The 22,294-nt window shown below is 43.7% G+C and overlaps 1 long non-coding RNA gene across 1 annotated transcript in view; it reads left to right on the top strand.

The window, feature by feature from the left end:
- LOC140730128 (uncharacterized) overlaps nucleotides 1-22,294 on the top strand; it is a 57,937-nt gene that overhangs the window by 15,341 nt on the left and 20,302 nt on the right. The window contains exon 2 of the long non-coding RNA XR_012099521.1: nucleotides 7,938-8,328. This is a non-coding gene — a long non-coding RNA (uncharacterized lncRNA). The remainder of the gene's footprint in view (nucleotides 1-7,937; nucleotides 8,329-22,294) is intronic.

Raw genomic sequence — 22,294 nt, 5'->3', positions numbered from 1 at the left:
AGATGCTGCCTGACCTGCTGAGTTCCTCCAGCATCTTGTTTGCTCCCTAATTCTATGCTCCATCCCTTTTGCAGTATAGGTCGATGGTTCCTAATTATTTGCTCCACCTACATGCCAACGCTATTGTTTCATGTGTAGCCCTCTCACCAGAGCTCTACAGCCGCATGACTCAGCAGAGAACAGGGCACCTTTCTAAATGATATACAGCCAAGGTCGGTATGATTTGGGATTCTGATTAAAGGAACCTCGATTTGAGCAAATGCTGTGTAAATACTACTCGTACACAATTATCAGTCGGCAAGAAATAACAGGTCGTACACCAGCATAAAATTATGACGGAAGTATACTTACCAATTTCAGCTGCATCAAAGAGTTAATAGGAAAAAGAAAAGAAAAAAATAAGAGGGCCTACTACAGTTAAACCAGTCTAAATGTGCACACAAACATTGGAGCTAATTTCGGTAGTGGTTGGGTACACTGCTTTACTCATGGTGCTGAATTCCCATCACCAATCACAGGTAGAACTCCCCTTCTTGAACTATTTTGTCTCGCAAAGCACTCCTTGTATTAAACTCTTCCCTTTGGATAGGATCCTCCAGGTGCATTCCATGTTTCCCTCCTCCCCAAGAGACCACAAACCTGACTACTGTCCGCCAGAAATCTCTCTCTGCCCAGCACTCTCTAGAACCTTCTCTCCATCCCACCATCCTGATTGGCTGACACAACATTCCTAAGTTGGACAACATGACTCCTGCAGCTGAAACCAAAACAGGATGTACTGCTTTTACAGAAAACTGTTAAAATAAAATACCTCATAGCATAGCAGTAGAAATCTTAACCAGGGCGTTACACGTGTTATAAGGAACTGCAGAGTTTTCACTCTCACAATCTGTCACCTTTTGATTGATATTCTGCTTTCCTTTGCCTCTGACTAAGTTTGCCAGTAACACTTAATTAGGGGATCTGGTTGGTAGTGCAACAGTTTACAATGAATTCCAGAGAGATCTTGATTACTTATGGCAATGGACTGAAGAATGTCAAATGGATTTCAGCTTGGATAAGTATGAGGTGATGCATTTTGGACATTCAGACCAAAATAGGACACATATAGGGCATTGACAAGTGTTGTGGAACAGAGTGATCGGACAGGTCAGGGCTCACTTCACTAAAAGCAGCCATGCAAGTAGACAGTGGTGAAGAAGACTTCACCAGTAAAGGCATCGAGTTTAGGAGTGGGGACATTATACTGCCACAAAATAAGTCATTGATGAGGCCACAGTTGGAGTGTTTTGTAAAGCTTTTGTTATAGGAAATACATCATCAAGGAGAGTGTGCATAAAAGATTTTATGAGGATGCTGCCTGGACAAGAGGACTTGAGTTATAGGGAGATCTTGGCCACACTCGCATCCCTGAGATTCATTTTCTTGCAGGTGTTCACAATAGAACAAAAAAATACAACAGAATCAATGAAAAATGCCATATAAACAAAGATTGACAATTGATTGATGGCGTCTGTCTGTCTTGAAGGACAATAGATAGCAACACTGGAGTGACCTCTCCAGTGTGCAAGCCTGACCGGAAGGTATAGAGATCCTGGGATGCCAAACTCTGAGGGAAATTGTGTCAATGTTTCAACATTGTCATCTTAATTATTTAGAAATTCAATTGTACACTTTCCCTTCAATATCATTGAACTAAAACTCTTTGTTCTTGCGTGCTTGTCTTTCAATGACTGAAAGTGTAAGTACAAAAATGGTATTGAGCAAACATTAAATCCCACATCAGTTCCTTCAATTAACAACTTCTTTTACACATCTGTCAAACTGGTGGCTTATTCCGAAAACCCTGTGTTATAATAATTTTAAACCAGAATATTGTTTAGTCGTTCAACTTGTTCTGCCTGAAAAATGGCGCAGGAGTTACAAGTGCGGAGTGAGGCTGATAGGAATTTGTGCTGTATATTTAATAATTCTTTCACAGTGCGCACAGGTTGCTGACAAAGCTGACAACCCTTGAACTGTTTCTGAGAGTTTCTGATTAGGCCGTTTTTAAAGGCTGTTAGGAGAAAGATAAACTGATACACCTGTGGCTTACTAATAGGCCAGAAAGGACATTCATGTGCCAAATGTCTCTCTGCTGTTATTAATTCTGCACTGTCTCTCTGACATGCCTGTCAATTGAGTGGTGCAGAATATTCAGAAGAACAATGCCAGTGAAATGATAATAAATGTTGATGGAAGAAGTATTCTTGAAGACGATGTCAATGAATGTAGGTGATTTGACCCGCTCACGTTGGAGATGATTATCATCTAGCACCTTGGTGGCAAAATCTTACTTGACCATGTTTGCATTTTGCCTATGCCTTAATGCATGCAAGCAATGTCTGCTTAGAACATAGAAAATAGAACAGTACAATACACGAACAGGACCTTCATCCAACAATGTTGTGCTGACCTTTGTCCAACGATGTTATGCGAAACCAATTAAACTAGTAAACAAATATCTAACTAAACTGATCTGTTCTGTCTACACAATGTCCATATCCTCCTATTTTCCTTACGTTCATGTGTCTATCTAAACATCTCTTAAAAGTCCAATGTATCTGCCACTATCACCACCCCAAGAAGTGTATTCCAGGCAACCACCTCTCTCTCTGTAAAAAACACCCCTCCTTTGAAATTACCCTCTCTCACCTTAAATGCATGTCATCTAGTATTAGACATTTCAATTCCTGGCAAAAGATATTTTCTGTCTACTCAGTGATGATGATGTCACTGACAGCAACGTGACATAGAAAACCAAGAATGTTGTCTTAGACAAGACACCTTCCAAACCTGATACCACTCCACAAGCCCAGAGGCATGACAAGAACATTAATGTTGACAAGCCACCTTCCAAACCTGATACCACTCCACAAGCCCAGAGGCAAGACGTGAACATTATCATTGACAAGATACCTTCCAAACCTGATGCTACTCCACAAGCCCAGAGGCACGACAAGAACGTTATCGTTGACAAGACATCTTCCAAACCTGATGCTACTCCACAAGCCCAGAGGCATGACGTGAACATTATCATTCAAAAGACATCTTCCAAACCTGATGCTACTCCACAAGCCCAGAGACACGACGTGAACATTATCGTTGACAAGACATCTTCCAAACCTGATGCGACTCCACAGGCCCAGAGGCACGACGTGAACATTATCGTTGACAAGACATCTTCCAAACCTGATGCGACTCCACAGGCCCAGAGGCATGACAAGAACATTATCGTTGACAAGACATCTTCCAAACCTGATGCTATTCTACAAGCCAAGAGGCAAGACGTGAACATTATCATTGACAAGATACCTTCCAAACCTGATGCTACTCCACAAACCCAGAGGCACGACAAGAACGTTATTGTTGACAAGACACCTTCCAAACCTGATGCTACTCCACAGGCCCAGAGGCACGACGTGAACATTATTGTTGACAAGACATCTTCCAAACCTGATACCACTCCACAAGCCCAGAGGCACGACGTGAACATTATCGTTGACAAGACACCTTCCAAACCTGATACCACTCCACAAACCCAGAGGCACGACAAGAACGTTATTGTTGACAAGACACCTTCCAAACCTGATGCTACTCCACAGGCCCAGAGGCATGACAAGAACATTATCGTTGACAAGACACCTTCCAAACCTGATACCACTCCACAAGCCCAGAGGCACGACAAGAACATTATCGTTGACAAGACATCTTCCAAACCTGATGCTACTCCACAAGCCCAGAGGCACGACGTGAACGTTATCCTTGACAAGACACCTTCCAATCCTGATACCACTCCACAAGCCCAGAGGCACGACGTGAACATTATCGTTGACAAGACACCTTCCAAACCTGATACCACTCCACAAGCCCAGAGGCACGATCCTGGAAGAAACAGAGCGGCACCCAAAAAAGTGAACTTTTAGAACTGTGAAATTAGTTAAGGACTGTTATTGTGAAAACATGTTTATTTGGAATATAGGTTTATGAAAGGGAAATTGAATGTTCCATACATATACAATTTTATGTTGCATTAATCCAAGGGGGGGGGAGGAAGTGCAATGTATGGATTTATTTCTTTTAGAGCAATGACCCCTCCCCCCTTAGCACTACGTAGTGACCTGTTGTCTGCGCGTATGCAGATGAGCATTGTTCTCTCTCTCATTGCAATGCATGCGTGCTTTTATTTCATTGTTATGTAGTTGTGTACAGGTACAACACAATCTATGCCTCTCATAATCTTATAAACCTCTATCAGACCTCCCCTCAGCATCCGCCACTCCAGAGAAAACCACCCAGGTCTGTCCGACCACTGGTTATAGCACATGCAGGCAGTATCATTGTAAGCCTTTTCTGCACCTTCTCGACATCCTTCCTATAGTGAGGCGACCAGGACTGTATGCAAAACTCCAGATGCAGCTTAAGTATAGCTTTAGAAAGCTGCAGTATCTTACTGACTTCTGAACTCAATGTTTCAACTAATAAAGGCAAGCATGCCATCTGCCTTCTTAACCACCCTGTCAACCTATGCAACCATCTTCCAGGAGCTATGAACTTGGACACCAGGATCCCTCTGCTCATCAGTCTTACTAACAGTGTACTGCCTCCTTGCATTTGACCTGCTAACATGCAACACTTCACATTCGGCCGGGTTAAACTCCATCTGCCATTTCTCCATCCATATCTGCAACCGACCTACAGCCTGTTGTATTCTTTGCCAGTCTTCTATGCTATGTACAACAACACCAATATTCGCAACATCTGCTAACTTACTGGTTCCCTACTTGAATAATGGAACATTAGCTACCCACCAGTCCTCCGGGACCTCACCCGTGGCTAGAGAGGACACAGAGATATTGGGCAATGTGCCAGCCATATCTTCTGTTGCTTCTCTCAATAAGCTGACGTATGTCCCATCAAGCCCTGGATATCCACAGGTCATTTGTGAATAAGTGCTGCTTGATGGTAAAGTCCATTCTACCTTCCATTACTTTACTAGCAGTTCCAAATCCATCAGTGGGGCTAATACTTTCCGGATTGACTTTTACTTGCTTTTGTGGGCAAGGCACACCAGATTGGCTGACAGATGCTGTTACTTTTACTTGCTGGAGCAGTTCAGTTAGAAGAGAGCCTGACATTGGAGTACAAGTCTTCAGTAATGTCACAATCAGAATTAGCTTTAATATCCCTGGTGCACATCTCACTTCTTCTTAAGCCCATCACCCCAACGTGGACTTAGGCCGCCAACAGCAGCTTGACACAGTCCTCTGTCCTGGGCCGGTCTTTCCAATTGTCTCCAGGTGTAGCCCATCATTGAAGATCCTTCTCCCAATGATGAGGCCCTTGTGGTTTCTGCAGCACTGGGATTTTATGGGATGGGATTGCTAGACGCATACCCAATCCTCCCCCTTTCACAGCCAGGCTTCGAACTGTCCATGGCAGAGTAGTACATTCCAATACGTAATAATAAAAACAGCCTGGATGCTGTCTGGTCCCACAGCCTTTCTGTATCCATTGCTCTCAGCCAATTTATGATATCATGGGGACTGAGCTAGGCTGGCTGAGATTGATTTCTGTGCTGCTGGGAACCTCCAGTCAAACCCAAGATGAATCATTCACTTGGCACTTTGGGCTGATCTGAATGCAAATAATCCAGATTTGACTTTATACTCGAATGTCGCCGCACACGATTACAAAGAAGTGTTTGCAACTAAATCTGTAAGAAGTGTTCAAGTGAATAGACGTGTACTCAGAGCCTCCTCCTTGCATTCGGTGTTTAGTTGTCCACTGTCATTCTTTGCTAGACTGCTGAGCTCTGTTCTGGCCCATTGGTTGTGAAGTTGTTTAGCACTTTCCCGTTTACTACTTTTGCTACTTGCCGTGTTGCAGTTGTACCAGGGAGGCACCTTTACCTGGTGATGGTCCCTGCCCTTCTGCACTATGCACTGAACCAGTGCTGATCCCCTGGTTCTCCTGGGATAATGGTAGAATGAGGTGTATGCTAATCCATGCAGTTTCAGGGTCTGGAGTACAGTATACCTCACCATAATGCCGCAAGATGAAGTCGAGAGGGAGGGAACTCATAGAGGATGGTGCCAGAGTCTTGGGGCTTGGGCGAGGTTTAATCGACGTGGTCTGTGGATTGGACTCTGCAGTTCATGTTATAATGTGTTCGTGGTTTCCTTTTTCCTTGCTATCTTGTGCTATTTTAATTGGGGTGGACTCGCTCTGCAGCCTGCAGCCAACGAACGACACAGCACTAAACTGAATTGAACTGAACATTCCTAGGCTGTTTCAATGTGTTTTGGGGTTTTATATTTTGTGTGCTTTTCGCTCATTCTTTGCTGTTTGCAAGATTTGTTCTTTTTTTTGCACGTTGGGAGTTTGATGTTTTCTTTGAACAGGTTCCGTGGTGTTTCTTTGTTCCGTGACTGTCTGTGGGGAAGATGAATCCAGGGTTGTATACTACATACATACATTGATAGTAAATGTACTTTCAATCTTTGACTTCGAGTCAGAGAATCAGAGTCATAGAACACCAGAGCACAAAACAGGTCCCTTTGCCCATGTAGACTGTGTCGAGCTATTATTCTGCCTAGTCCCATTCACCGGCACCTGGAATGTAGACCTCCATATTCTTCTCATCCAGGTACTCATTCACACTTCTCCTAAACATTGAAGGCAATCCTGAATCTGCTATTTCTGCTGCAGCTCGTTACACACTCTCACTACCCTCTGAGTGAAAATGTTCCTCTTAAATATTTCACCTTTCACCCTTAACCTATGACCTCTAGTTCTAGCTCCACCCAACCTCAGTTGAAAAATAGTTTGCTTGCATTTACCCTGTCTATATCACTCATAATTTTGTATACCTTTATCAAATCTCCCCTCATTCTCCTTGTTGCTGTAAACACTGGCATGGATAAATTGGACTGAATGGCCTGTTTCGGTGTTGTAAAATAGGGTAAGGTTAATGCTGTCCTGCTTCTGGAGAAGAGTGTAGTGAAAGAATCCGAAAAGTCTCTGGACATTTTATGGTAAACTATGAAGAGTGCATTTGCCAGCAGCCTTCTCTTCTCTGTATCCTTTGTGCACAATACTCAGAAGCTATTTTGATATGAGTGTGAGTTGGACTTGGAGTCATAGAGCCACAGAGCACTGCAGCACAGAAACAGGCCCTTTGGTCCATCTAGTCCGTGCCAGCCTGGCACCATCTACTTGCGCTCTGACCATAGCTCCCTATACCCTACTCATCCACGCACTATCCAAACCTCCCTTATTGGTTACAATTGAACTTTCATCTACCACTTGCTCATTCCATGCTCATGCTCCCTCTGAGGGAAGAAGATACCCCTCAGATCCCCCTAAACTATTTCACCTTTCACCTTTAAACCTGTGACCTCTAGCTCTAGTCTCACCCAGCTTGAGGGGAATGAGTCTCCAAGCTTAATATGTTTCAGAGAGATTCATAATGGAAACTGGATCCACATCGGCAGATACAACACTGAATTAAACGGAGGCACAGCAGGGTTTTGTGGACGTAATCTGCGGTAAATTCATTCCGCTCAGAAGAGGTTGTAAGTGGCCAGCCAAAAGCTGTCAAGGAATCAGAATTGTGATTTTATATATTCCACCGATTCCACCAAGGTGCACCGCTGAACACCATAGGACATCCTTTCTCCCTGTGGCTATAAGACTTTACAACTCCTCCTCCTTAAGTACATAAGTATATGGTCTCAGTGTACATCTGTACTTTACTTCTTAATGCATAATTATATTCTTTTTCGCACCTCCATGCTTGCATTTTGTATTTTAAAGTAGATATTTCTGACTGAGCAACCTTACACCAATAACTTCCTTTGGGATAAATAAAGTATATCTTATCTTATCTTAAACAGGAACATGTTGTGATTTTAAACACAAAAGATTCTGCAGATAATGGCAATCTAAGAGTAACGCATACAGATTACTGAGGAACTCAGCAGGCCGGGCAGCATCTATGGAGGGGAATAAACAGTCAACAGTTTGGACGGCGATCCTTCAAGAGCAATCATTTGATGATTCCCCTTTGAACTGTACGAATAGAATCATTATTTTCCAGCACTATCTGCAATTCCCATTTAGATTCCTGTTCTCTGAATTCACACTCAAATGTGGATGTGGCCGAGGTCAAATGAATGCACTTTTGTGAAGATTCTCCAAGGTCAAGAGGCTGTTGATGCTCATTATCTACCTACTCACGAAAAACGGTGAATTACTGGAGGACTATTGGCTCTGGAGGACTCAAAGGTGAGTTTACCGTTTTGAAAAGACCACAGAAAAAATAGAGGGAAAATATCTCTGCAAGGGCAGGTAAGTCCTTTAGAAATATTTGCAGATTCTTACGAAAGCAAAATGAGTATCTTCCTTTTACTGTAATGTTATTTTCATAAACCAATGCATTGAGGCTCCCTGTTCATGTAGATCAGGGGTTTGCAACCTGGGATCCATAGTTAATGGTCAGGGTTCATGGCATAAAAAGAGGTTGGGAACCCCTGATGTAGATTGATATGGCCACGCAGGTGTAAACTGTGAGGTCATATAAAGAGTAAACATCTTAACCCATAATTTGTGCGTGAGAAATATAATAATTGTATAAGGGTATGTCACCACCTGTTTTCCAACCTGCCTGGAGTAGTTAATTTTGTTTACCCTCACTCACCTTCTCCAGTCTCAGGAGCCTGAAAAAAAATACTTTTATTATTTGCAATCTGCACACAGAGGTAGTCATCAAGGTTGATGCGTAGTTTATTGTTGCTAGCCTAGCTGCCTACCCCAACAGGTGCCAGGCACCCTCCTGTAAAATATTGACCCTGAGTTATGTGCACAGGCAATGACGAATTCTGTTTACATGTACGACTGCTTTCCTTTGCACCCAGCTTGTACTGGTAATAAAAGTTTATAACTATATGTTACCTTCAGATTCATTCCTATCCTCCCATCTTGGCTAATAATCTAAAGGTTTATTTAGTTAAATTAGGTTAGGTATTGTGAATTGGATCACTGCTGGTAAATTAAATGCAGCCTCGAAACCCAGCTATTTATTAAAAGAATGAATTGGCCGAGTGCCCAGTTTTGGGAATGTGTTTCTCATACTCTCTGCAAACGTTGGACATTGGCAAACAAATGTTCTTGAAATGTTTTTTTTCTTTTTCTAAGCTGAAAATGTCACGCAGCCTTGAGAATAAAATAAATGAAATATTTAGACCAGCTGAAAACGATAACACATGAATGTGTTCTATTCTGCAAACTAAAACACGGTTGAGATAAATGTAATTGGTGGACAATTTTGGTTTTGAGTGAAAACGCGAGCACAGAAACCATGGAAGATTGCGCAAGCGCTGGAGGGGAGGGGAATGGTTCGGGAAGAGGAGGAGGGTTTTCTTCTTGCTTGATGCAGTTCAGTTGAACAAAGGTTGGAAAAAAAATGTTAAACGCAGTCAAAACAGCATTGAGGGAAAAAACATGTTCTGTTCATCCTTTCAGCTTTTTCATCTACGCAATAGTAAGAAAATTATTGGTGATGCTCCGCATTCTGTTGCTGAATGTAGTTCAGCAGATCAGTCTACTGCCCAGGAACAGGAACTTCATCCCGAGACCTTTTAGAATGTAGGCCTATTCTTCCGATATCAGACACACCTGAAAATCTGAGGGCATGCGCAGAGAATGAAGTACTTGAAGGTCTGATAATTCTCATAAATTAGCAGAAAGTCCTGATCCGACACTTACGTGCCAGCATGGCATGGGGTCATGCAGACCAGAATGGCCTAGATCTTTTGCTGAGTTTGCTCTGATCGTACCAGGAACACTATGGCTGTCCTGAGCCAGCAGCGACAGAATCATTGCCCTCACTCCTGGTCACTTTCAATGACCTTAGGTGGAAAGTGCTTGCTCATGCTGGGTGAAACAGTATCAGGATCGTTGCTAAGGCTGATAAAATTCAGTCCATATCTGATACCTATAGAACACAATGCGACAAGCAGTTAATATGTTTTGTGAAGAGGACTATATATACGGCATGTTGGCAACTGGGTGGAAGAAGAAAAGAACAAAATAGTTTTTAAAATATTTTTGTATAATCGTAGATTAGTAAGAACAAAGGAGGCCAGGAGCCAATTGTGCTCGTGCCAATCCTTACAAAGAGCTCTTCAAACCACTACTCCTGACATGGCATTATGTAATTCTTTTTCAGCTTCAGGTACATGGCAAATTTTGCTTTGAAAGCTGTCATTGAATCTGTTTTAACCAGCCTCTCAGGCAGTGTGGCTGACCGTGGTTTTGGTTTTAAATGGATATCCATGACATTGCACAAGTCTAAGTATCACATAGGTGTTTTTAACTTGCACCAACAAAGAACAAAGAACAATACAGCACAGTACAGGCCATTCGGCCCACAATGTCGTGCTGACCCTTAAACCCTGCCTCCCATATAACCCTCCACCTTAAACCCTGCACCAGGACCTTGATTCCTATCATTTGCTAGAGATTTGTAATTCCAGAGCAAACTAGCAGCAAAATTGCTGGAATTTGCCAACATTAGCAGCACATGGCCCACTTGTTAAGAGCTTGCATCTCCAAACGGGCTTGTAGCACATTATAAATTTGTGATGATCATTTTATTTAATTTCTGGTGAAATATTGGATCGTAGAACATTGAGTCGTACAACATTTACACAGGCTCTTCAGCCCAGTGAATCCGTTGTGCCCCGGCCAGCCGGCCCCAGTTTACTCTCTTCAGCCCATATCCCTCTCAGCACTGTGCCTCCATACACCAATCCAGGTGCTTCTTAAATGACACTGTTGTACTTACCTCAACCACGTCCTCTGGCAGTTTGTTCCATATACGCACCACCCACAGCAGGAAAGATTTGCCCTCAGGTACCTTTTAAATGGAGGGCTATGGTCCCAGTGCAAGTTGATGGGAGTAGGCAGTTTAAATGCTTTGGCATGGACTAGATCACCCATAGGTTCTGTGTCTGTGCTGTACTTTTTTATGAGTCCATGACTCTAAATCTATGCCCCCTAGTTTTGGACTCCCCTACCTGGGGGGAAATATTCTTACCATCTACCTTATCTATGCCCCCAATATTTTAAACATTAATATAAGGTCACCCCCTCATTCACCGATGTTTCAAGGAATAAAGGCTTAGCCTCTGCCTAGGATCCAACCCTTTTAGTCCTGGCAACATCCTTGTAAATATTTCCTGCACTCTTTCCAGTTTAACCATATCTTCCCTGTAACAGGGTGGCCAAAACAACATAGTACTTCAAGAATGGCCTCACCACCAACTTATACAACACCAACATAAAGCCCCAACTCTTATACTGCCTTTGAAACGATAGACCACAACATTCTCCTGGATCACCTTAAGAACTGCAATAGTGCCTGTGGTGAACTACATATACCTGTCTGGACACACCCCCTGCTGACTGCTCCTGTGGCCCCTCCCACTGACTATGGCTCCTCCCACAGACCCCGGTATAAAGGCGATTGAGGCCTGAGCCCGGCCCTCAGTCTCCAGGATGTAGTATGGTGGTCAACTACTGCTTGTTCTTTCTTCCAGTCAATAAAAGCCTATATCTCGCCTTCACGTCTCAGAGAGAGTTATTGATTGTGCATCAGTACCCTTAATTGGTTTTGTTCATATTATCATAGAGAGAAAATTTCTTGTCTGTCTTGGAGACCAGTTTTCTAAGAATTACAATGTGCTGCTCTTTCAGGGAAGCTGAAAGGGCCGGTGACATCATGAAGCTTCCCACTGACTCTGCTCATGGAACGCTTGTCCCATTTCCATCACCTAGGGGGCTACGTGGCATCCATAAGAGGACAACCAGATTCAAAACTTGTTACTTTTCCCCCAAGCAGTGAGGCTGATCAACATCTTCAGCCACTAAGTCACCCCTCCAGATTCCCAACCACCACTCCTTTCTCATTTCCTGTCAGTTACAACATGTATAGACACTTCTTTGCCCAGTGTTACTTTATGGACATGCAATCAATCTGTGTTTACAAGCGATCTTAAGTATTTGTATTTATTTTGTCTTTTAAATCACAGATGTGCTCTTTATCTTATAATGGATTTTTTTGTGCTGTGTTGGATCTGGAGTAACAATTATCTCATTCTCCTTTACACTTGTGTACTGCAAATGACATTAACTGATCTTGAATCGTGAATCTTGAATCTTGGTCCCCTGCTCTTCTCGTTATACATGCACCCCTTAGCAGACCTCATTAGAGAGCATAAACTTCATTTCCAGAGTTATGCAGGTGCCATGCAATTGTGTATTTCTGTTGAGCCTGATGATGATAACACCCTCTCTGTCTGACTTCTGGCATGGCTGCAATATACAAATGAATAAGCAATGATTTCCTAAAACTAGACGAAAATAAAACTGAAATACTTCTGGTCGGTCCCAAAGCAAAAAGAGATCAACTTCTTGATAAACTTGAAAACTTGGCTCCCCTTGTAAAATCAGCAGTAACAAGCCTGGGTGTTCTTGATTCAGATCTGAATTTTAAATCCCTCATAAGGAAAGTGACCAGAATTTCTACACTTAAGAAATATTGCAAAGGTGCAGTACGTCCATTTCTGTCACGTAATGATGCTGAGAAACTAACTCACACCTTTATATCGAATAGACTAGATTGCTGCAATGCACCTTTTACTGGCCTTCCAAAGCAATCCATTGACAGATTTCAACTCATTCAGAATAGCGCTGCTAGACTCTTAACTAAAACCAGGTTGTTGAAGCATACCTCTCCCATACTAGCTACTCTGCACTGGCTTCCTCCATCTTTTCGAATTGATTTTAAAGTTCTCTTGCTTGTTTTTAAAGCTCTCAATGGTCTGGGACCGGAACACATCACAGAATCATTCTTGTTCTATAATCCTTCCTGAGCTCTCCATCGTCTTCTGCCGGTCTCTTAAATTTAAACAGTCTCCCTCAAAAGATAATTGGCAGGTCAGTTTTTTTTGTACTCTGCTCCTAAACATTGGAACTCAGTACCTAAAACTATAAGGGATGCAGACTCAGTTGACACTCTTAAATACCAGCTCAAGACCTATTTATATAATCTTTGTAACTAACGTCAATTTTTCTTTGATTTTTATGTTTGCACTTTATCCCATTGTAAAGCACTTTGAACTACATCGCTTGTATGAAAAGTTATCTGTGAATAAGATAATATTATTATCACAGTCAATTTTCTGACTGATGAACACCATTTTCACCACCCTCTTTACCAGTGATGCCCCTCTCAATGATCTGTGTAGCTGTACTTCCAGATTTTTCTGTTCCATTTTCTCCCTAGTGCCTACTATTCATAGCATAAGTCCTCTGCTGGTTTGATTTTCCAAAAATCATTACCTCACGCCTATCTGTATTGAAATCCATTTTCCACTCCTCTCCTCACTTCCTCCACTGATTAAAATTGTTTATTTATTTATTTCGAGATACAGAGCAGAACAGGCTCTTACAGTCCTTCGAGCTCCATCTGCCAGAAACCCACTGATTTAACCCTGGCCCAATCCTGGCGCAATTTAAATGACCAAGTAACCTTCTAACTGGTGCATCGCTGCCTGTGAGAGGAAACCTGCAGCACCCAGAGGAAAGCCAGACTCACATGGGAAGGATACTTCGAGAGGACCCCAGAACTGCGCTCTGAACTCTGATGCCCCAGGCTGTGATAGTGTTGTGCTAACCACTGCTCTGCTGTAGCTCGCCAAGATCCCCCTGTAGTTATGATAACCTGCTTCATTATTAACAACTGGTTTCAATTTCATGTCGTCTACAAATTTACTGTTCAAGCCTTGTGCATCCAAATCATTGATATAAATAACCAATACAAACAGTCCCTGTGGCATACCATTAGTCGTCAACCTCCACTCCAAGAAACAAGTTTCAACCACCACCCTCTGCTTTCCATCTCGGACCCTGCTTTGAATCCATAGAACGTAAACCAGTACAGCACAGCAGCAGCTCCTTGAGCCCGCAGTGTTGTGCCAGACCCGCTAAAAAGCAATTCAAAAACATGGAAATACTAATCCCTCCTATCTACACAATGTCCATATTCCTCCATCTTCCTCCCATTCACGTGCCTATCTAAATGTCTCTTAAAAACCTCTAATGTACTTGCCTCTACCACCATATCAGGCTTCCAGCTCTCTCTCAGTAAAAAACTTACTTCTCACATTCCCTTTGGACCTACCCCCTCTTATCTCCAATGCATGCCCTCAGGTATTAGACATTTCTACCCTGGGAAACAGATGCTCCCCCCTCTAATCTATCTATGCCACTCATAAACTTATAAACCTCTATCAGATCACCCTACAGCCTTTGCCGTTCCAGGGAGAACATCCCAAGCTTATCCAGCTTCTCATGATAACACGTGCCCTCTATACCAGGCAGAGTCCTGGTAAACCTCTTCTGCACCCTCTCCAAAGCCTCAACATCCTTCCTACAGTGGGGTGACCAGAGCTGTATGCAGTACTCGTGTGGCCAAACCAGAGCTTTGTAGAGTTGCAACATAACCTCTTGACTTTTGAACTCAATGCCTCAGCTAATAAAAACAATAATTCTGCCCTATCTTAACCACCCTATTGACCTGTGTAACCACTTTCAAGAAGCAATGACCTTGGATCCCAAGAACTCTGCTCAGCAACACTGTTGAAGATCTTCCCCTTAATGGTGTACTGTCTCCTTGCATTTACCCTACCAAGGTGCAACGCCTCACATTTAACTGGGTTAAACTCCATCTGCTATTTCTTTGCCCATATCTGCTACTGGTCTATGTCATGCTGTATTCTTTGCCAGCCATCTACACGATCCATAACTCAACCAATCTTGCATCATCTGCAAACTTACTAACCCACCCAAATACATTTTCATCCAGGTCACTTATATACATCACAAACAGCAGAGGTCCCAGCACAGGTCTCTGTGGAGCATTAATTACAGACCTCTAGCTCAAATAAGTCCCTTCAACAACCACCTTCTGTCTTCTATGTGCAAGCCAGTTCTGAATCCAAACAGCAAGTTCACCACGAACCCCATGCACCTTAATCTTGTGGATTAGCCTCCACGGGGGACTTTGCAAATGCCTCACTAAAATTCATATAGACAACTTCTACTGCCCTACTTTCACCAATCTCTCTCCTCACCTTGTCAAAAAACTCAATCAACTTGGTAAGACACAACCTGTCCTGCACAAACAAGAGAAAATCTGCAGATGCTGGAAATGCGAGCAATATGCACAAAGTGCTGAGTTCCACCAGCATTTTGCATGTGCTGCCCGTGCAAAACCATGTTGACTCTCCCTGATTGGGCCATGGGTTTCCAAATGCTCATATATCCTATCTCTAAGAAGTTCTCCACCAATTTCTCTACAGCCACCATGAGACTCAGAGGTGTATAGTTCCCAGGAATTTCCTTGTTCCCTTCTTAAATAGAGGTATAATATTAGCCACTGGCCAGTCCTCTGGAACCTCACCTGTGGCTAGAGAGGACAAGAAGATACGGATTGAGGCACCACCAATCTTGACTCAAGTTAAGTGAAGTCAAGTTGCTTTTTATTGTCATTTCGACCATAAACTGCTGATACAGCACATAGTAAAAACAAAACAACGTTCCTCCAGGACCCTGGTGCTACATGAAACAACACAAAACTACACTAGACTATGTGAGACAACTCAAGGCTACACTAGACTACGTAAAACAACGCAAAAACTACAGACCTACACAGGACTACATAAAGTGCACAAAACAGTGCAGGGCAGTACAATAATTAATAAATAAATAAATAAATAAATAAATAATAAACAAAACAATAGGCACAGTGGAGGACAAATTTCAATATAATAATAAATGATGTAGATGTCAGTCTAGACTCTGGGTATTGAGGAGTCCGATGGCTTGGGGGAAGAAACTATTGCACAGTCTGGTTGTGAGAGCCCAAATGCTTCAGTACCTTTTGCCAGATGACAGGAGGGAGAAGAGTTTGTGTGAGGGGTGCGTGGGTTCCTTCACAATGCTGTTAGCTTTGTGGGTGCAGTATGTGGTGTAAATGTCTGTAATAGTGGGAAGAGAGACCTTGATGATCTTCTCAGCTGACCTCACTATCTGCTGCAGAGTCTTGCGATCCGAGACAGTGCAATTCCTGAACCAGGCAGTGATGCAGCTGCTCAGGATGCTCTCGATACATCGTCTGCAGAATGTGGTGAGGGTGGAGGGGTGGGAGATGGACTTTTCGCAGCCTTTACAGAAAGTAGAGACGCTGCTGGGCTTTCTAGGCTATGGAGCTGGTGTTGAGGGACCAGGTGAGATTCTCCGCCAGGTGAACACCAAGAAATTTGGTGCTTTTAACGATCTCAACGGAGGAGCCATGAATCTTCAGCGAAGAGTGGTCACTCTGTGCTCTCCTGAAGTCAACAACCATCTTTTTTGTTTTGCTCACATTCAGAGACATGTTGTTGGCTCTGCACCAGTCCATTAGCCACTGCACCTCCTCTCTGTATGCTGACTCATCATTCTTGCTAGTGAGACCCACCACGGTCGTGTCATCGATGAACTTAGAAACATAGAAACATAGAAAATAGGTGCAGGAGTAGGCCATTCGGCCCTTCGAGCCTGCACCGCCATTCAGTATGATCATGGCTGATCATCCAACTCAGAACCCTGTACCTGCTTTCTCTCCATACCCCCTGATCCCTTTAGCCACAAGGGCCATATCTAACTTCCTCTTAAATATAGCCAATGAACGGGCCTCAACTGTTTCCTGTGGCAGAGAATTCCACAGATTCACCACTCTCTGTGTGAAGAAGTTTTTCCTCATCTCGGTCCTAAAAGGCTTCCCCTTTATTCTTAAACTGTGACCCCTCGTTCTGGACTTCCCCAACATCGGAAACAATCTTCCTGCATCTAGCCTGTCCAATCCCTTTAGAATTTTATACGTTTCAATAAGATCCCCCCTCAATCTTCTAAATTCCAGTGAGTATAAGCCTAGTCGATCCAGTCTTTCTTCATATGAAGGTCCTGCCATCCCAGGAATCAATCTGGTGAACCTTCTCTGTACTCCCTCTATGGCAAGAATGTCTTTCCTCAGATTAGGGGACCAAAACTGCACACAATATTCTAGGTGTGGTCTCACCAAGCCCTTGTACAACTGCAGTAGAACCTCCCTGCTCCTGTACTCAAATCCTTTTGCTATGAATGCCAACATACCATTTCCTTTTTACACCGCCTGCTGTACCTGCATGCCCACCTTCAATGACTGGTGTACAATGACACCCAGGTCTCGTTGCATCTCCCCTTTTCCTAATCGGCCACCGTTCAGATAATAATCTGTTTTCCTGTTCTTGCAACCAAAGTGGATAACCTCACATTTATCCACATAAAATTGTATCTGGCATGAATTTGCCCACTCACCTAACCTATCCAAGTCACCCTGCATCCTCTTAGCATCCTCCTCACAGCTAACACCGCCGCCCAGCTTTGTATCATCCGCAAACTTGGAGATGCTGCATTTAATTCCCTCGTCTAAATCATTAATATATATTGTAAACAACTGGGGTCCCAGCACTGAGCCTTGCGGTACCCCACTAGTCACTGCCTGCCATTCTGAAAAGTTCCCGTTTACTCCCACTCTTTGCTTCCTGTCTGCCAACCAATTCTCTATCCACATCAATACCATACCCCCAATACCGTGTGCTTTAAGTTTGCACACTAATCTCCTGTGTGGGACCTTGTCAAAAGCCTTTTGAAAATCTAAATATACCACATCCACTGGCTCTCCCCTATCCACTCTACTTGATGATGTGGTTCGAGCTGTGTGTTGCAGCACAGTCGTGGGTCAGCAGAGTGAACAGCAGTGGACTGAGCACACAGCCCTGGGGGGCCCCCGTGCTCAGTGTGATGGTGTTGGAGATGCTGCCTCCGATCCGGACTGTATGAGATCTCCCAGTCAGGAAGTCTAGGATCCAGTTTCAGAGGGAGGTGTTCAGGCCCAGTAGGCTCAGCTTTCCAATCAGGTGCTGAGGAATGATTGTGTCTTGCCTTCTTCAATAACCTGGGGTAAATCCCATCAGGTTTTGGGGATTTATCTACCTTAATACTTATTAGGAGCTCCAACACTTCCTCATCCTTGACCTCTAAGTGCACTAACATATTTATACACTCAGCAATGGTTCTTCATTTCCTTGAGTACTTATTAAGTACCTTACGTACATTCTCTGCATCCAGGAAAATGTTTCCCCTTTATGTTGAGTGGTGCTACCCTCTCTCTAGTTATAACCATAGAACCATAGAACACTACAGCACAGTACAGGCCCTTCAGTCCTCCATGTTGTGCCGACCCATTCCTCCTGGATAGACTTAACAAATTCTGCCTCATTTAGAACCCCTTCCAATAAGAAGATCCTAGTTTATATTAGGGAAGTTAACAACAGCCCTGTTATTTTTACACATTTCCTAACTCTGATTGCATATTTGTTCCTCAATGTCCCAATGGATATTGGGGGGGGGGGGGGGTGTTTCTGTAGAACAATCCTATCAGTGTGATTACACCCTTCCTATCCCCGAGCTCCACCCAAGTGGACTCAGTGTCTGACCCCTCCATTATGTCTCCCAAGAGTGCAGCTCTGATATTGTCCCTGTAGTAGAATTCCCAGCCCCAACCCCTTAACTCCTTCTTTATCTTTTCTAAAACTTTGAAAACCTTGTACAATAATTATCCATTCACATCCCTCTCTCAGCCAAGTTTTAGTAGAACATCATAGTTCCACGTACTGATCAACGCTCTAAGTTCATTACCCTTACCCAGAATATTCCTAGCGTTAAAATATACACCCATCAAACTATCTGACTCATCGTACTTGTTAATTCAACTTTGCTTTTCAATTCTTTCCCTGACATTTACCTTCCAGTCTGATCCTTCCCTTATTAACCTGGGGTTCCGGTTCCCAAGCTCCTGCAAAACTACGGACAAGCATCAGCAAACCTCCCAGCCGGGATATTGGTTCCCCTCCAGTTTAGATGCATCTTGTCCCTCTTGTACAAGTCACCCCTTCCCCAGAAAAGGTTCCAATAGTCCAAGAACTTGAAACACCTGTCTCCTCATCTCCGCATCATTCTCATTCATCCATGCTGTCACCCTATTGCTACCTGGACGAGCCCTTGAGACTGAGAGTTATCCAGTGATTACTACCTTGGAGGTCCTTCTCTTCAGCCTCTTTCCTAACTCTATATACCCACCCTGTCGGACCTCTGCCCCTTTTCTGTCTCTGTAGTTGGTGCCAAAATGCACCACGACCTCTGGCAGTTCACCCTCCCCCTTGAGAATATGCTGCAACTGCTCCGATATGTCTTGGACCTCAGAATCCAGGAGGTAACTCACCACCCTGGTGTCTGTTTTGCGGCCACAGAATCTCCTTTCTGTCCCCCTAACGACTGAGTCCCCTGCAGCTACCACGCTCCCTGACCTTACCCTTCCCTGTTGAGCCTCAGAGCTGGCAACTGTGCCACTAGCCTGGCTACTGCTGCTGTACCCTAATGGATCACCCCCCCCCCCCCCAGATGTCTCCAAGGGGATACACTTATTGCCAAGGGGAATGGCCACAGAGAAACTCTGTACTGACTTCTTAATCAGAGGAATCTCCGGAGGGGAGGCCCCGAATCCTCAGCTTTGCCTGTTGCTTGGCGGCCGGGGCCGAGGTCGAAGCACTCGGCAGAGATGGTGCTCGGTGCTCGGTGTCAGGGGGCTGGTCGGAGGCTCGAAGTTTTTCGGACGGACTCAGAGTTGGCTGTGGTCGGATGCTTCCAGAGGCTGCATCGGGAAGCTTTGCAGTGCTGGCGGTTCATGGCAGGAAGAGTTTTTCTTCCTTCTACTATCTACGTGAGATGATGGGCTATCGAGGACCTTGAGGCTTTCTTTTACCATGTCCATGGTCTGCCCTTATCAAATTACAGCATTGATTTGTACTGTTGTAACTATATGTTATAATTATGTAGTTTTTGTAAGTTAGTCTTGGTCTGTCTTGTGTTTTTGTGATATCATACTGGAGGAACATTGTATCATTTCTTAATGCATGCATTACTAAATGACAATAAACAAGGACTGAGTGTCCTCACAATCTAATCTAATCCCCTTACCTCTCCTGCTGGTCACCATCTTCTGTCCGAAGCCTGTACTCTGATACACTTCTTCAAAAGTCTCATCCGTAAGATTCAAAGTACATTCATTATCAAAGAATGTATAAATTATACAGCTTGAGATTTGCTTGCTAATGGGCAGCCACAAAGCAAGAATCCCGAAGATCCCAATTAAAAAAAATGTAAGACTGTAACCACCGTGGAGAGAAAGAGGGAAGAAAAGCACACACATCTTGCAAACAATAGCAGCAAACAACAGCATTCTGAGCCAGTTTGAGTCCTTGAATCCACTCTGCGGAACAGCCAGAGTAGTAGGCCGAAGCCTGAAACTCAGCACATCATATTAACAGGGTAAAAAACGCCAAGAAAATCACAGAGACGACAGCCGCCAACCCGCAGAGAGAGGAATGAACACTGTGGGAGAGCATGTGAAATCAGCCCAACCGTCGCCTTCAGTCCCGACACTTGGAATTTCCAGTCTATCTGGACCAGCGTTTAAATTATCCAAGCAAACGGGTAGTGCCTCTCTCTAGGACCTGGATCTCAGCGCAGTGACACGCTTGGGCCACACAGCCGGAAGCCATTCCTGATCTCCCCAAAATGGCTCGGCACTTGGAGCGATCCAACCTCACACCTGGGTTAGGTGGACGGGCATCGAAACTCTTCCACATCGACTTCAAATTGTTCACTCCAACAGCAATACAAACCCATCTTGAACACGTTGCATTTCAGCTTCGCGATACACCAGCACGGCTCATCCTTGAAATTCCCTTTGCCTCCACTTGCTTCTTCCTTGTTGACAGAAATAGTTGACCACAATTTACTTCACAAAAGGTGTTGGTAATATATTTAGTAGAATTTCTTGCCTTCTGAAGTGTCACTGAGCAGTCACACAACTTCAAGTCAAGTCAAGTCACTTTTATTGTCATTTCGACCATAACTGCTGGTACAGTACATAGTAAAAATGAGACAACGTTTTTCAGGACCATGGTGTTACATGACACAGTACAAAAACTAGACTGAACTTCGTAAAAAAAAACAACACAGAGAAAAAAAAACACACAACAACTACACTAGACTACAGACCTACCCAGGACTGCATAAAGTTCATAAAACAGTGCAGGCATCACAATGAATAATAAACAGGACAATAGGGCAGTAAGGTGTCAGTCCAGGCTCTGGGTATTCAGTAATCTTAAACTGGAAGTTCTTCCTGAATTCCAAGGGACCTAACCTTCCAGGCCAGCCCATCATGCGGAACCTTATTGAAGGCCTTGCTAAAATCCAAACAGACCACATCCGATCCCTTACTCTCAACTACCTTTTTGGTTACCTCTTCAAAAAAACTCTAGAAGATTCATTAAGCACAGCCTTCAATACATAAAACCAGAATGACTCTTCCTAATTAGACACTATTGACCCAAAGAGTACAGGTCAGTACAGGAACAGCCTCTTTGGCTAACATTCTTATGTTGAACTAACTAAACTAAAAATACCTACTTGCACTGATCTTTATTGTCTGCATATCATCCATATCCCTCATTCTCTGCATTTTCATGTGCCTATCTAAGAGCCTCTTCAACCTCTCCATCATATCTGTCCACCCTCACCACTGGTAGCACATTCGAGGCATCTGTCACCCAGGGTAAGACGAAGGAACACATACCAATCCTCATAGAGGGATCAGAAGTGGAGAGAGTGAGCAGCTTCAAGTTGCTGGGTGTCAAGATCTCTGAGGATCTAACTTGGTCCCAACACATTGATATAGTCATAAAGAAGACAAAATAGCGGCTATGCTTTATTAGGAGTTTGAAGCGACTTGGCATGTCAACAAGTACACTCAAAAACTTCGACAATTGTACTGTGGAGAACATTCTGACAGGCTGCATCACTGTCTGGTATGGAGGGGCATAAGACCGAAAGAAGCTGCAGAGGGTTGTAAACCTAGTCAGCTCCATCTTGAACACTAGCCTACGAAGTACCCAGGATATCTTTAGGGAGCGGTGTCTCAGAAAGGCAGCGTCCATTATTAAGGACCTCCAGCACCCAGGGCATGCCCTTTTCTCACGGT

This window comes from Hemitrygon akajei, chromosome 1, assembly GCF_048418815.1.
Source record: "Hemitrygon akajei chromosome 1, sHemAka1.3, whole genome shotgun sequence".
NCBI classification, from domain to species: Eukaryota; Metazoa; Chordata; class Chondrichthyes; order Myliobatiformes; family Dasyatidae; genus Hemitrygon; species Hemitrygon akajei.
Note: the sequence above shows the minus strand (reverse complement) of the source record. Positions and strands in the feature narration are given on the sequence as shown.